At 39.4% G+C, this 14,355-nt stretch overlaps 1 non-coding gene across 1 annotated transcript; it reads left to right on the top strand.

Annotated features, from left to right (window-relative positions):
* Window positions 1-7,111: 7,111 nt before the first annotated feature.
* On the top strand, window positions 7,112-7,215 carry LOC123248135. Its single transcript, XR_006506231.1, has one exon. It is a non-coding gene; the product is annotated as a U6 spliceosomal RNA (small nuclear RNA).
* Window positions 7,216-14,355: the final 7,140 nt, after the last annotated feature.

Consider the following 14,355-nt stretch of genomic DNA (forward strand, 5'->3'; position numbering starts at 1 on the left):
AATAAAATATCGAAGGAGACAATCTTGATACCTGACATTTATGATTGGTGGAGAAAGGTAAGCCTGACTTCCAAGGCAGGGTTTCCCAATCTTCCAGTGTTCTGAGTCACAACTAGGTGGTGGACTCATTCTTACCCAATGACATAATCTACCAGGAATGAGGTCAGGCCTTTTAAAAGAATATGATTGAATGTGAATCAGACTCATAGAGCTGATGAACATATTGGGCACCTTCTCATCTAGATCCCTCATTGGATAGACAAGAAAACTAGAGCCCAGAGGAGTTGTGACCTTCTTAAGGTCACACAACTAGTTAGTGGAAGAACTGGAAATAAAGTTAAGGTTTCTTGTCAGGGGTTGTGCTAGAACCAGCTTGAACCATCTTTTTTTTTTTAATTTTTTTAAATTTTGAATATTTTCCCCTAGTTACATATTTCATGTTCTTTCCCTCTCCCCGAATTCCCCCTAATCCTCCTTAGCCAACACACAATCCCACTGGGTTTTACACGTATCATTAATCAAGACCTAATTCCATATTATTGATAGTTGGACTAGAGTTATTGTTTAGTGTCTACATCCCCATTAATATCCCCAACAGCCCATGTGTTCAAGTAGTTGTTTTTCTTCTGTGTTTCTCCTCCCACAGTTCTTCCTCTGAATGTGGCTAGTTTTCTTTCTCATAAGTCCCTCAGCCTTGCTCTGGATCTTTGCATTGCTGCTAGTAGAGAAGTCCGTTATGTTGGATTGTACCACAGTGTATCAGTCTCTGTGTACAATGTTCTCCTGGTTCTGCTCCTTTCACTCTGCATCAATTTCTGGAGGTCATTCCAGTTCACAGGGAATTCCTCCAGTTCTTTATAACTTTGAGCACAATAATATTCCATCACCAGAGCTATACACTATAATTTCAGTGTGAGAAAATGCCACAAATAGTGGTTTGGTATAAATGTTTTGCCAATTGGCCAGACTTAAGAAAATAATGGGGGAAAATGCTAATAATGCAGATTAACCTTAAAAGTGTGTCATACATACGTTCTCCCCCACCCCCAAAAAAAGAACCAGTTATTAAACATTTTCCAGAACACCCCTACTGGAGTCACGGGACTATGCTATTTCTAGCCACCATATTGCTTTGATTACTCATGGGCTCCAGAAATTGTCTGTCGAAGGTTATGAAAAAAGTCTTCTCTACTGAACCCCAGTGAAGCACTCCCACCAGGAAGGAATGGTTGCACAGTGAGTTGTGACACTCTGGTTGGGCAACACTTCTAAAGTTTTATATATAGTCACATGAACTTTGTCCAGAGAACTCATCCTTGCACATTTAAATCAAGAAATTTCATTTCTTTTTCCTCTAATGTCTTATTACCTCTATCCCTACCCACAATCTAAATTATACCATATTTTAAGTTATAATGACTCCTAATTCACTAAAGCCTAAGCTTCTAATGATGTTTTCTTTAAAGGTATTTTTCGTGCGTAAAAAGCTACTCTTGGGATGACCTATTTAGTACTTGAAGGGACCTCCCATCCTTTCATTCTTGATACGTAGAGACTGAAGGTCAGAGACATTAAGTAAGTCGTCGAAGTTGACAAAGGTATTAAGCGGTGGAGGATTTGAACCTTCTTCTGACTGAATTCATTGCTTTTTCCACTTTATCAGGCTGTCCCTTATTATCGGCCAAGATAAAACAAGAATATCCCCAGTATATAGCTCCATTTCTTAAAGCAGAGACAGCTTGAGAGAGAACAAAGAAAACCATTTACGAGTTAGAAAACAAGATATTAGAATAACCAGGGTATTTGTTATTCAGTTTTTTCAATCGTGTCTTACTTTTTGTAACCCCATTTGGAATTTTCTGGGCAAAAATACTGGAGAAGCTGGCCATTTCTTTCTCTAGCTCATTTTACAGATGAGGAAACTATGGTAAATAGCGTTAAGTGACTTGCCCAGGGTCACACAGCTAGTTAAGTGTCTGAGTCTAGATTTGAACTCAGAAAAGGAGGCTTCCTGACAGGACAATTTATTCATTAAACATCATCAATGACAATTACCTAACTCTAAATACCTTCATTCTGTATATAATCAATCAGGCAACACACATTTAGTAGGCATTTCCTATATGCCAGTCACTACTGAATTCTAGGAATAAAAGAAAAGCAAAACAAAATTGGAGGAGAAGGCAAGATGAAAACCACTACAGACAAGATAGATACAGAGTAGAGAGATAGTGATGGCAGAGAGGAAGGTATAAGTAAGAGAACAGAAAAATCTACAGAAAGAAGAATTTGAGGTGAATAGATAAAGGAAGCCAAGAGCCAGAAGGGAGAGCAGGTATGAGTGTTGGCCATCCACCGTTCCAAGTATAGGTGTTCTAAGTACAGGTGATGGCCAATGAAAATGGGTGTTGTGTATAAAGAACAATAGCTAGACCAATGTATAGTTGGACCATTGAGTGAGTATGTGTAGGGGAGGAATTCAAAAGAAGCCTAGAAAGGTAGGAAAAGGCAAGATCTGAAGAGTTTTGTTGCCGCAGATAATGAATCTGCTTTCATCTTACATCTTTTTCTCTCTCCCTCATTTCATCTTCTAGCTCTCACTGAGTCCTGGTTTTCTCCATAAGACACAGTCTACCCAGGCTCCCTTTTTGGCACTGGATGCACTTTTTCTCATTTTCCTCAGATTCACTGTTAGAGATAGGATAGTTGTAATAGTCCTTGTTCCCCATTGCTGAACTTACTCTCACCTCTCCTTTTTGGTGGTTCACCCAATCAGAATTCCAATAACAGTTGACTTTCCCCCTCTGACACTTTCTTCTTTCCTCAATGAGTTCAGCACCTAATTCACAATCTTCCTCTTTTCCCCAGCTCTTGCCACCATACTCAAGGATGTCAATATACATGTTGTTATCTCCTCAAACACCAAGCTCCCAGTTCCTCAACTTTTTTTCCCATGACCTCTTCCATCTCGCTTCAGCCACTTATACAAGTTGGCCATACCTTTGATCTTGCAATCACCCACAAAAGCACCATTTCCCTGTTTATGAAATCTGAAAGTTATTTATTTGATCACAGTCTATTGTTATTTCACCTGTCCCTCTGACTTGTAGCTTCAAACCTTGTTCTTTGTCCTCACCATGACCATCAATCCCTCAGTCCTTCAGCTCTTTGCCAGGCCAGCACCCCTATACTAGCTACATATCTCCCTTTCCCATTTTTAACCCTTCATGAGCCAATTCAGCTCTACTATAGATCTTCCCAACAATCCTGAGAGGTAGGTATTGGATTTGGATTTTGTTGTTCAGTTATTATGTCTGACTCTTTGTGATCCTATTTAGTGTTTTCTTGGCAAAGATACTAGAGTGGATTGCCATTTCTCCTCCAATTCATTTTATAGATGAGGAAACTGAGATAAACAGAGTTAAATGGCTAGCCCAGAGTCACACAGCTAGTAAATGTCTGAGGCCAGATTTGAACTTAGCTCTTTCTGACTCTAGGGCCAGTGTTCTATCCACTGCTCCACCTAGCTGCCCTCTACATTGTCTTGAGTTTCTTACCCACTCTTATAATGCCAATCTTGTCAAACCGAGCCTCAGCCTTAGACTATTCCTATCATCTCCTGCCTTTTTTTTTCTTACTATATGCTACTAAATGGAGCAGGAGAACATTGCAAAACTATGCTGTGTCCACTACAAATTTATGCTACATAATTTCAAGGGGGCCCTCACTGCAGCAGGGCAATTCTTCTATATCTAATTAATTAATTCACTCTACCACTTATCATACCAGCTTTCCCAAATCTTTCATCCTTTTTCAAATCCCCCATAGCTTCCCTGTCCCTTATCCTTTTTGAGGGTTGAGAACCTTGAGAAGTTGAGAATCTTGCCTTATTTCAATTTTTTTAAAATGAGGCAATTTACTGAGAGCTCCCTTTTAGTCTCTACTCATTTCACATCACTCAGATACTCTTTTCAACCGACTCCTTCACTTTTCTCTCACATGAAGAGCTGTCCCTGCTCCTTGTCAAGCTGGAACCCTCAACACTCACAAAAGATCCCATTCAATAGTCTTCTTTAACAGGTTACTTTCCCTATTATCCTCACTCTCTCACTTATATTCATTCAATCTGTCTACTGTCTGCTTTCCATCATCCTCAAGATCCTTCACTTTCTTCAATCATTCTTGTTGGCTATCATACTGTATCTCTCCTCCCTTTTGTGGCTAAACTCCTTTTTTTAAAAAAAAATTTATTTTGAATATTTTCCCCTAGTTACATATTTCATGTTCTTTCCCTCTCCCTAAATCCCCCCTAATCTCCCTTAGCTGACACACAATTCCACTGAGTTTTACATATATCATTGATCAAGACCTAATTCCATATTATTGATAGTTGGACTAGAATTATCATTTAGTCTCTACATCCCAATAATATCTCCATCAGCCTATGTGTTCAAGCAGTTGTTTTTCTTCTGTGTTTTTCCTCCCACAGTTCTTCCTCTGAATGGCTAGTTTTCTTTCTCACAAGTCCCTCAGGAACCTTGTATTGCTGCTAGTAGAGAAGTCCATTACATTCGATTTTACCACAGTATATCTGTCTCTGTGTACAATGTTCTCCTGGTTCTGCTCCTTTCGCTCTGCATCAATTCCTGGAGGTCTTTCCAGTTCACATGGAATTCCTCTAGTTCTTTATTACTTTGAGCACAATAATATTCCATCACCAACAGATACCACAATTTGTTCAGCCATTCCCCAATTGAAGGACATTCTCTCATTTTCCAATTTTTTGTTACCACAAAGAGCGAGGCTATAAATATTTTTGTACAAGTCTTTTTCCTTATTATCTCTTTGGGGAATAATGTGGCTAAACTCCTAAAGAAGGCCATCTGCAATCAATGCCTTCACTTCTTTTCCATCTGACTTCCATACTCACAATTCAAGTGGAACCACTCTCTCCAAAGTTATCGAACTCTTTTCTCTTTTTCTTTTTAAAATCATTGCCTTCTGATTTAGAATAAATACACTGTATTAGTTCCAAGGCAAAATAGTGTGACTTTCCCAGGGCCACACAGTTAGAAAGTGTCTGAGACCATATTTGAACCCAGGATCTCCAGTCTGTAGGCCTAACTCAATCCACTGAGTCACCTAGCTTTCCTTCCAATGATCTCTTAATTGCTAACTCTAACTGCCTTTTCTCTGTCCTCAAACATCTTGATTTTTTTTATAAGCCTTCAACAATGTCAATCATCCTTTCCTTGATTCTCTCTTTTCTCTAGGTTTCCATGACACTTCTCTATCCTGGTTCTCCTCCTACCCATCCGACTCTACCTTCTAAATCTTCTTTACTGAATCTTTCATCCACATCACATTTGCCATCTCTGGGTGTGCCCCAGAGCTCTGTCCTGGGCCCTCTTCTCTTCCCCCTCAATACTATTTCACTCTATAATCTCATCAACTCCCCCAAATTAAATGATTATCTCTATGCTGGTGATTCTCAAATCAAATTTTCTCTTAACCTCTAGTCTTTCATCTCCAACTGCTTATTGGACTTCTATGGCTGAATATCACGTAATCATTTTTTGGACCTCAACAGGTCCAAAACTGAACTCCCCATTTCTTCCTATTCCTCCCCTCTTCTGAACTTCTCTATTACTGTGGATGATACTACCCAGATTCTCCAATGAAGTGTCCTCCTAAACTCCTTATTTGCTCTCATCTGTCCATATCCAGTCTATTGTCAAGTCCTGTCAATTTTACCTTCACAATAAGTCTTGTGACCCTGGGCAAGTCACTTAACCCCTATTGCCTACCCCTTACCACTCTTCTGCCTTGGAGCCAATACACAGTAAAAAAAAAAAAAAAATTTTTTTAAACAATAAGTCTTGGATATACTTCCTTCTTATCTCTGACACTGTTACCACCTTAATTCAGGCCCTCATCATCTCACATATGAACTACTGTAATAGACTTTTGGTTGATATTTCTGCTCCAAGGCTCTCCCCACTCCAGTTCATTCTCCACTCAGCTATCAAGCAGATCTTTCTAAAGTGTAGGCCTAACGGACATGATTGGGAATGTAGACTCGAAACGACCACATCAATCCAACTATCAAAGATTTGGAAATAGGTCTTGATCAATGACACATGTTAAAACCAGGGTAAATGCACATCGCCATGGGGGGGAGGGGAGGGAAGTCGGGGGTGAAGGGGAAAGTAAGAGCATGAATTATGTAAGCATGTTAATTTTTCTAAAAAATGAATATTAATAAACATTTAAAAAAATAAAGTATAGGCCTAAGGGGGAGCTAGGTAGCTCAGTCAATTTAGAGACAGGAGGTCCTGGATTCAAATCTTACCCCAGACACTTCCTAGATGTGTGACCCTGGGCAAGTCACTTAACCCCCATTGCCTAGCCCTTACCACTCTCTTGCCTTGGAACCAATACACAGTATGGTTTCTAAGATGGAAGGGAAAGTTTTTTTTAAAAAAATAAATAAAGTGGGGAAGATAGCGGCTTAGACAGAGCAAATCTTAAAACCTCCTTACCCTTCCACACCGAGATAGAAAATAAAGCTCTTTGAGAAGAAAGAGGACCAAATCGAACAACAGGCCAGAGCAAGGGGATGCTACTGCTGGACAGCTCAAGAGGTACACCAAGAAAAAGGACTGAATTCTTAAAATGTCGAGTCTGAGGATATAGAAGGGGAATCCCAGGACCTCTCCCCCATGGATTGTGTGGAGTTTTCAGCAGCTCCTGAAATCTCCTGGGGGTAGGAACACCGGCCTGGAGAGAGAGTCTTGCTGGCACCGGACTCAGGGAGTTGAACACAGGCACCGGAGAGGTGGCTAGAGGAGAAAGCCAAAGAAGCACAGCAAAAAACACTTGGAAGATGGTGGCTTAGATGGAGCAAAACTTCAGATCTATGGCCTTTACCACACCAAGATAGAGAACAAAGGACTTTGAGAGGAAAGAAAACCAGGTCTAACAGCAGGACAGAGCAGGGGGATGCTACTTGCTGGACAGCTCAGCAAAAAACACTCCATCTTGCCCCCCACTTTTTCTTTTTCTTTTCCTTCTCTCAAGGTAAAAATAAAGAAACTACGAGCCTAATTGCTTGCTTGGGCAGCATAGATTCTAAAACTGGAATGATAAAGAGAAGATTAGCAGGGCCCCTTGCACATGGATGATATGCAAATTTGTGAAGCATTCCATGTTAAAAAGAAAAAAGTATAGGTCTAACCATATCCCTCCACACTACCCCCATTCAGTAAATTCCACATGGCTCCCTATTGCCTCCAAGATCAAATAGGAAAAAACAACACTATTCTGCACCCCAAACCCTCCAGAAGCTGGCTCCCTCCCACCTTTGCATTTTTTTTGTTCCATATTTCACCACTACCACCACCATCACCACCAACACCACCACCACCACTGCCACCCATGTGACTCTGCATTCTAGTGACATTGGCCTCCAACAAGATACCCCACCTTCGAATCCCCTGCCTTTGTACTGTTTGTTCTCCAGTTCCTGGAATTTTCTTCTTCATCTCTTCCTCAAGGCTTCCTTCAAATTCTGGCTACAATTCTAATGACTAAAGGAAGACTTTCTGATTCCCCTTAATACTAGCTAGTGCCTTCAATCTGTTGTTGTTCTGTCATGTACAATTCTTTGTGACCTCATTTGGGGTTTTCTTGGCAAAGATACTTGCCATTTCCAACTCCAAATCATTTTACAGATGAGGAAATTGAGGCAAAGAGGGTTAAGTGACTTACCCAGGATCATGCAGCTAGTATGTGTTTGAAGACGGATTGGAACTCAGAAAGATGAATCTTCCTGACTTCAAGTCCAGGATTCTCTCCATTGCACCACCTTGCTGCCTGCCTTCATGTTATTAATTACTTCCAATTTATCCTGTATATCCGATATACATACATATATATATATATATATATAGTAATTGTTTGCATATTGTCCCTCCTATTAGACTGTGAGCTCACTGAAAGCAGGGACTGTCTTCTCTTTTTTTTTTTTTTTTTTTTTGGTTATTCCCAACACTTACCAAAGTGCCTGACACATAATATATATTTAATACATGTTAAATTACTAACTCATTAAATGCCAATTAGAAGCCTTTGTATTTGGTCTGGAAGGCAACAGAGAGTTACAGGAAGTTTATTCAGTAGCAGGATGGCATCAACAGAGCTACACTATGGGAAAATCATCTTGTCAGTTCAGTGGTAGATCGATTGGAGTGGTGATGGACTTTTGGTAGAAAACCAAACAGGAGGCTATTGAAACAGTCCAGATATTAACTGATGAGCACCTGCACCAGGCTTGTGATTCTAGGAAGGATGTTGAGAATATATAAATGACAAGACTTAATTACAGGTTAGATATTTGGGGTGAGTAAGAATAAGAAGTCAATTAAGCATGATGGGCAGTTGGGTGGCTCATTGAATAGAGAGCCATGCTTAGAAATTAGAGGTCCTGGGTTCAAACTGGCCTCAGACACTTCCCAGCTGTGTGACCTTGGACAAGTCACTTAACCCCTATTGCCTAGCCCTTACCACTCTTCTTCCTCATAACCTATACTCAGTATTAATACTAAGGCAGAGGGTAAGAGTTTTGTTGGGGTGCGGGGGGTTAAAGAGAGAGAGAGAAGAGGATATAGTATGGTTGAATTGATTCAATTACCAATGATTTATTAAGAGACTATGTACCAGTTACTGTGCTAGGCACTATGGATAATGACTAGTACTAATAATAGGTAATATTTATATAATGCTAATCATGTGCCTGGCACTTTACAAATACTATCTCATTAGATCTTTACAGCAACTCTGGGAGGGAGGCGCTGTTATTATTCTCATTTTACATTTCAGTAAATTGAAGCAGACAGTGGTTAAGTGACTTGTCTAAAGTCACATAGCTGATGTCTGATGGCAGATTTGAACTCAGGTTTAAGTCTAGTATATACTACCTAGCTAATCAGAAAGTTGCTCTTTTTTCAGAATCAACTGAAAAAAGGATAACCATTACAGATCATATTCTGAGTAGTGTAGCTCATTGGGTACCAGGAATTCTCATAACAAAAAATTCTTATTCAAAAAGAATGTGGATACCCTTTAATTTTTTAAATAGATTTGATCTATTCTGGAGTCTTATTCCAAGACTAGAGTCACCCTGGTTTGGTAGATAGAGTCTTAGGATCAGATCATCCCAAATTCAAGTTCTGTTTCTAACAAGTACTGGCTGTGTGACCCTGGGCAAATCATTTTATCTTTTACCTTAGGCGAAGTTATTTTATCTTCTAGTGCCTCAAGCAATTCTCTGAGACTTTAAGCTAAAAAATAGTTTCCAATTTGCATTAATAGAAGGAATTTTCTTACTGGGAGTTAGGCTTACTAATGAAATCATGTTGGATTCCCTCCAAAATACAAAATCTACTTTGATTCAAAATGTCACTTGTATAAGTTCAAGAAATGGGAAGTATGGTTAGACAACAGTGCAAGTTTAAGAAACGGGGGACTCCAGTAGACTACAAACTCAGTATGAATTAACAGAGAGGCAAGGTATTCAAAAAAGCTGACCAGTTCTTGTCCATCTGCACTGAGACACAAACTTTATTCTATTCTTAAACTGTGGGATGAGGAAGTGGAGACATAAGGAATTCCCCTGTGCCATCTGTTGAGGACTTCTGCCTTCCTGTTTAGATATAGTACTGCCTAAAGGCAAGAAGAAATAAGATCGCCTTTCAATGATTCCTTAGAACTCTGGGGAGGTAAATTGTCGGTTCAATAGGAAGAAGCAATTTCTGCCAATTAGAACTGTCCAGCGACAGAATATGTGGACCTCCCCTTTAATGGAAATATTTAAGTTGAGGCTGAGATGATCCCTGCAGAAGAAATTCTCAAATCAAATAGGTTCACCTCGATCCATTTCAACTCCACAGGCTCCTCAGAGTACCTCCCAATTGGTGTGGGGTACAGTGGATAGGGTGACTAGCCTGGAATCAGGAAGACACCATCATGAGTTCAAATCTGACTTCAGCCACTTCCTAGTATACTATCTTTTCAGGATAATCTTCTGCTTGGCACAGGGTACCATCGTCCCTACTGGTTCATGTTTCCTTTTTCAATCATCCCTGAGCTATGTGACACCTAATACTCACCATCCTTGGCTCCACTCTGTATCTCCTTTACCCCCTTGATTTCTTGCCCTTCCTTGTCCACTCTGTCTCCAAAGAGTCAATGGATGGAGCACAATGTCTGGGGTTGGTAAGAATTGAGCTGTACCCTATTCAGATACTTACTAGCTGTGTGTGTTCTGAGGTGAATTACTTAACCTTTGTCTGCCTCAGATTCGGTGTCTTCAGTTTTAAAACGGGAACAAGAATGAAGCCCATTCCCAGGGTACTTGGGAGGCTCAAAGGAGATCACTGTAAAGTGCTTGGCATAGTGCCTGGCTAGGTGGCAAAGTGGATAGGGAGCCTAGCCTGGAATCAGGAAGACTCATCTTCCTGAGTTCAAATCCAGTCTTAGACACTTACTAGCTGTGTGACTCCGGGCATGTCACTTAATTCTGTTTGCCTCAGTTTTCTCATCTGTCAAATGATCTGAAGAAGGAAATGGCAAGCTACTCCAGTGTCATAGCCAAGAAAATCCCAAATGGGGTCACAAAGAGCCTCACACAAATGAACAACAACTTGGGGTTATTGTAAGGATCAAAGGAGATCATTGTAAGGTGCTTAGTACAGCACCTGGCAGATAATAGTAATAAATGTTTGTTTCTAGACACTAAAAAATGACCTGAAAAATGAAAAGCCAATTCTAGTTCCTCCTTTGAGGACCTTGTGTTCTAGGGATTATTCACTAGGGGCAAAGTGTGAATCTGAATTGATAGAAAATTTCCTCACCAGACTCTCCCTTCACTATTTAAATCACAGGTTTATTTTTGTTTTAATATCAAAGGCACTTGACTTAACCCCAAAACAACATCTATGTACTGTAGAGAACCATATAGTCTAGCATACTTTTCTTTTTTTTAAATAACATTTGAAAGTCCTCCCACATGCTGCACCTTGTTTGTCTGCTTGTTAAGCTTGGTGTCTGACTCCAGCTCTCAGTGGGGAATCACACCCTTGTTCCAGACAAACTGACCAGCTTCCTGTTCCCTGAACTCAGAATTCCATCTCTGGCAGCTAGGTGGCACAGAAGAGAGAACTCTGAGCCTAGAACCGGGAGCACCTGACTTAAAATACAGCCTCAGACATTTACAAGCCCTATCACCCTGGGCAAGTCACTTAACTCCTTAGTTGTCTCACACATGAAATGGAAATAAGAACAACGCCGTCTTCCCAGGGTTGTTGTGAGCATCCAGTGAGATGACAATTGCAATGTGCTTAGCACAGAACCTGGCACAGCGTAAGTACTATATAAATGCTAGCTATTATTGATATCATTGTTGCCATTTATCATCATCATCATCATCATCATCATCACCATCATTATCCGTTGCTCTCCATACGCTACCCATTACACACCATCACCTATCCTTGGCACAAGCTGTTCCCAGTACCTGAAATAGCACTCCATCTTCGTCTCTCTTAGAATACTTAGTTTTCTTCAAGGTTAATCCCAGGCACCTCTCCCTAGAAGCAGTTTCTAGAACTTTTTGTTAGTATTTGTTAGTATTCTCTATAACAAACTATTTGTTAGTATTCTCTGTAACAAACTATTTGTTCCTATTTGTTAATATTCTCTGTAACAAACTATTTGTTAGTATTCTCTCATTGTTTACCTGTGTGACAACCTTGTTGTCCAAAACCCCAAACTGGCCCTTGTCCCTGATAACCTGTCTTCCAGAAACTTCCAGAATGGGACCCCTTGTCCCAAAATGAATAAACCCTCAAGAACCCTGATCATCCTGGGCAGGCTTAGCAGATATAATCAAACTTTAAGTACCCTTTTTGTCTTAATTTCTCCTGTTTTATCTAAGCCACCCAAACTCTGGCTACATCCTTTATCCCAGTGATGGGCAAACTTTTTAAAGAGGGGGCCAAAGGAAAGGAAATGCCCATCTGTCAGTCTGTTTCTAAATTTCATTGTATTATATCCTACTCATTGTATTCGTCAGATTAGGAATAATGTCATGTGGCTGAATAGAACATTTCAGGGGGCCGTAGTTTGCCCATCACTGCTTCATCCCAAGCCCTCACTTAACCAGTCGATTGTCCTTCTTTTAATCTATTCCCTTGAGTCTATGTAGGATCCTGAGTTCTACAGTTCAGTGGAAATTCCCATTATTGGCATCTTTCCCGAGACAGTATTCAACCCAGAGTTGTTGGCTTGACATGTTCTAATATAACTACTTTGACGGTTATGAGTAATCTTTTTAGGTCGACATGTTTAAAGAAGTTCCTTAAAGTCATCATCAGGTTTCCGTGTAGTCTCTCTAGGCTGTAGGAAGTATGTAAAAGTGCCTTGTTTATAGCAGAAACTGACAACCTCATTTTATGAAACCCCAAATTTGCCCTTGTCCCATGAGAATTTGACTTCAAGAAAGTCCCAGATTATCCCTTGCCCCAGACTGAAAAATAGGCCATCAAAGCCCCCCATTGAGCCCCCTGGATAGGTGGTTATAGTCAATGTGTGTGTTTTCCTGATTATTATATATTCTTATATATAATATAAGAAATATTATATATTCTTTTGTAACTGCTTTGGTGGTTCTGTTTCTTTTTCAGGTTGACAACACAAAATAAGTCTTTATTCAATTAATTTAGATTGAACCTATGAATGGCAGAAGGTTCTTCTCTCTGTCTCACAAATTACATGGTAATCTACCAGGAAGGCACCTAGAAGAAAAGGTGGTATATTTTTAAACTGAGATGGACCATATCCTGGAAAATCAGAAAAAGAAAAAAATCTGTGCATGTGTACATTCCATTTCTTGGGGGCATATTTTCCCAACTGATGCCCATTACTTTGAACACATCTTTTTGATTTTCAATTTTATAACTAGATTTTTCCAGCATAGTAACAAGTGGAAACTGGAAAATAGCTGATATCTAGTGCTTTTTCAAGATCTTTTTAGAAATCCTCTAGTTCTCAGTGACTGGATAAGATTAGCTTTTTTTTTTTTTTCATTCTTGCACACATAAAGGCATTATCAGTTCAGTGGTTGGAGGCAGGCATTCTAATGTAAGGTCATTAGTACTTGACATGCCACCTGGTCAAAGTCTAGTTTGCATTTCTGTTCAGGCTTTGAGGACTTGTGTGTTTTCTAGGTTTACTTCTCATCTCTGGATTTCAGTTTTACTTAAGACATCATTGAGAAAATGAGGTATTTTTAACAAAATGGATAAAACTTACCTCTTTTATCTGAGGCCTTCCATCTTAAACCCTTGAATGCAGGTGGGGGGAGGGAAGAGTGAATAATATCTATAAAAAGTAGAGGAGGAGACTTAAAAAGCATGAAGTATACATATTGTTAAAAAGTTAATTTGGGGGTTCATTTTGTTTTACTGTTTATTTAGTTTTTTGTTCTTTGTAAAAAGGGAGAGATTTTAGATCAAGTGAAAAGAGGATATATTCAGAAATGAATGTGATAGGAAAATGTATAAAAGAAATCAGTTTTTTAAATAGATTTTGAAAGGCAGGGGATTGTTTTTTACTCTAGGAAAAGAAAAATACCTAATGGCTTTAAAATTCTGAATGGGAATTGTGCATCAGCTAAGGGGAGTTCGGGGGGGGGGGCTTGAGAGAGAGGGAAAGAACATGAAATATGTAACTAGGGGAAAATATTCGAAATAAAAACTTAAAATAAAATTAAAATAAAATAAAATTCTGAATGGAAATAGTTGACACAGATGTCCTGGATTTTATCTACAGGATCTGCCTCATTAGTCTCTTCAGAGAAAGATTTTCTCAAGTCCACACAGTGAAAAACTTGCCATTCATTTCACCATGCATTTTGGATGAGGATTACTTTGCCATTACATACCCCCAATGTTTTATGCAGGTCTTCTTATTTTGAAGCAAATAAAACTCTAGTATTGTCTTAAGGTAAACATAACAATATTTTATTTAACAAAGATTGTTTTAATGCCATTATTGATTATCAGAAATTTTGTTGGGAGAGGTGAAAATAATACAGGAAATTATAGGTTCATAGGTTGAACTAGAAAAAACCTTAGAGATCATCCATTCCAAGCCCTTCATTTTATAGATAGGAAAATGGAGAGTTAGGTCTTGCCTAAGATCACACCGGTTGGAGGTGGCAGAGCTGAATGGCAGATAAGTGGGTTATGGATCCAAAACTGTAATAAAATAGAAACTGCTATGTTATTAGTGTTG

This window comes from Gracilinanus agilis, chromosome 4 (genome assembly GCF_016433145.1).
Source record: "Gracilinanus agilis isolate LMUSP501 chromosome 4, AgileGrace, whole genome shotgun sequence".
Lineage (NCBI taxonomy): Eukaryota > Metazoa > Chordata > Mammalia > Didelphimorphia > Didelphidae > Gracilinanus > Gracilinanus agilis.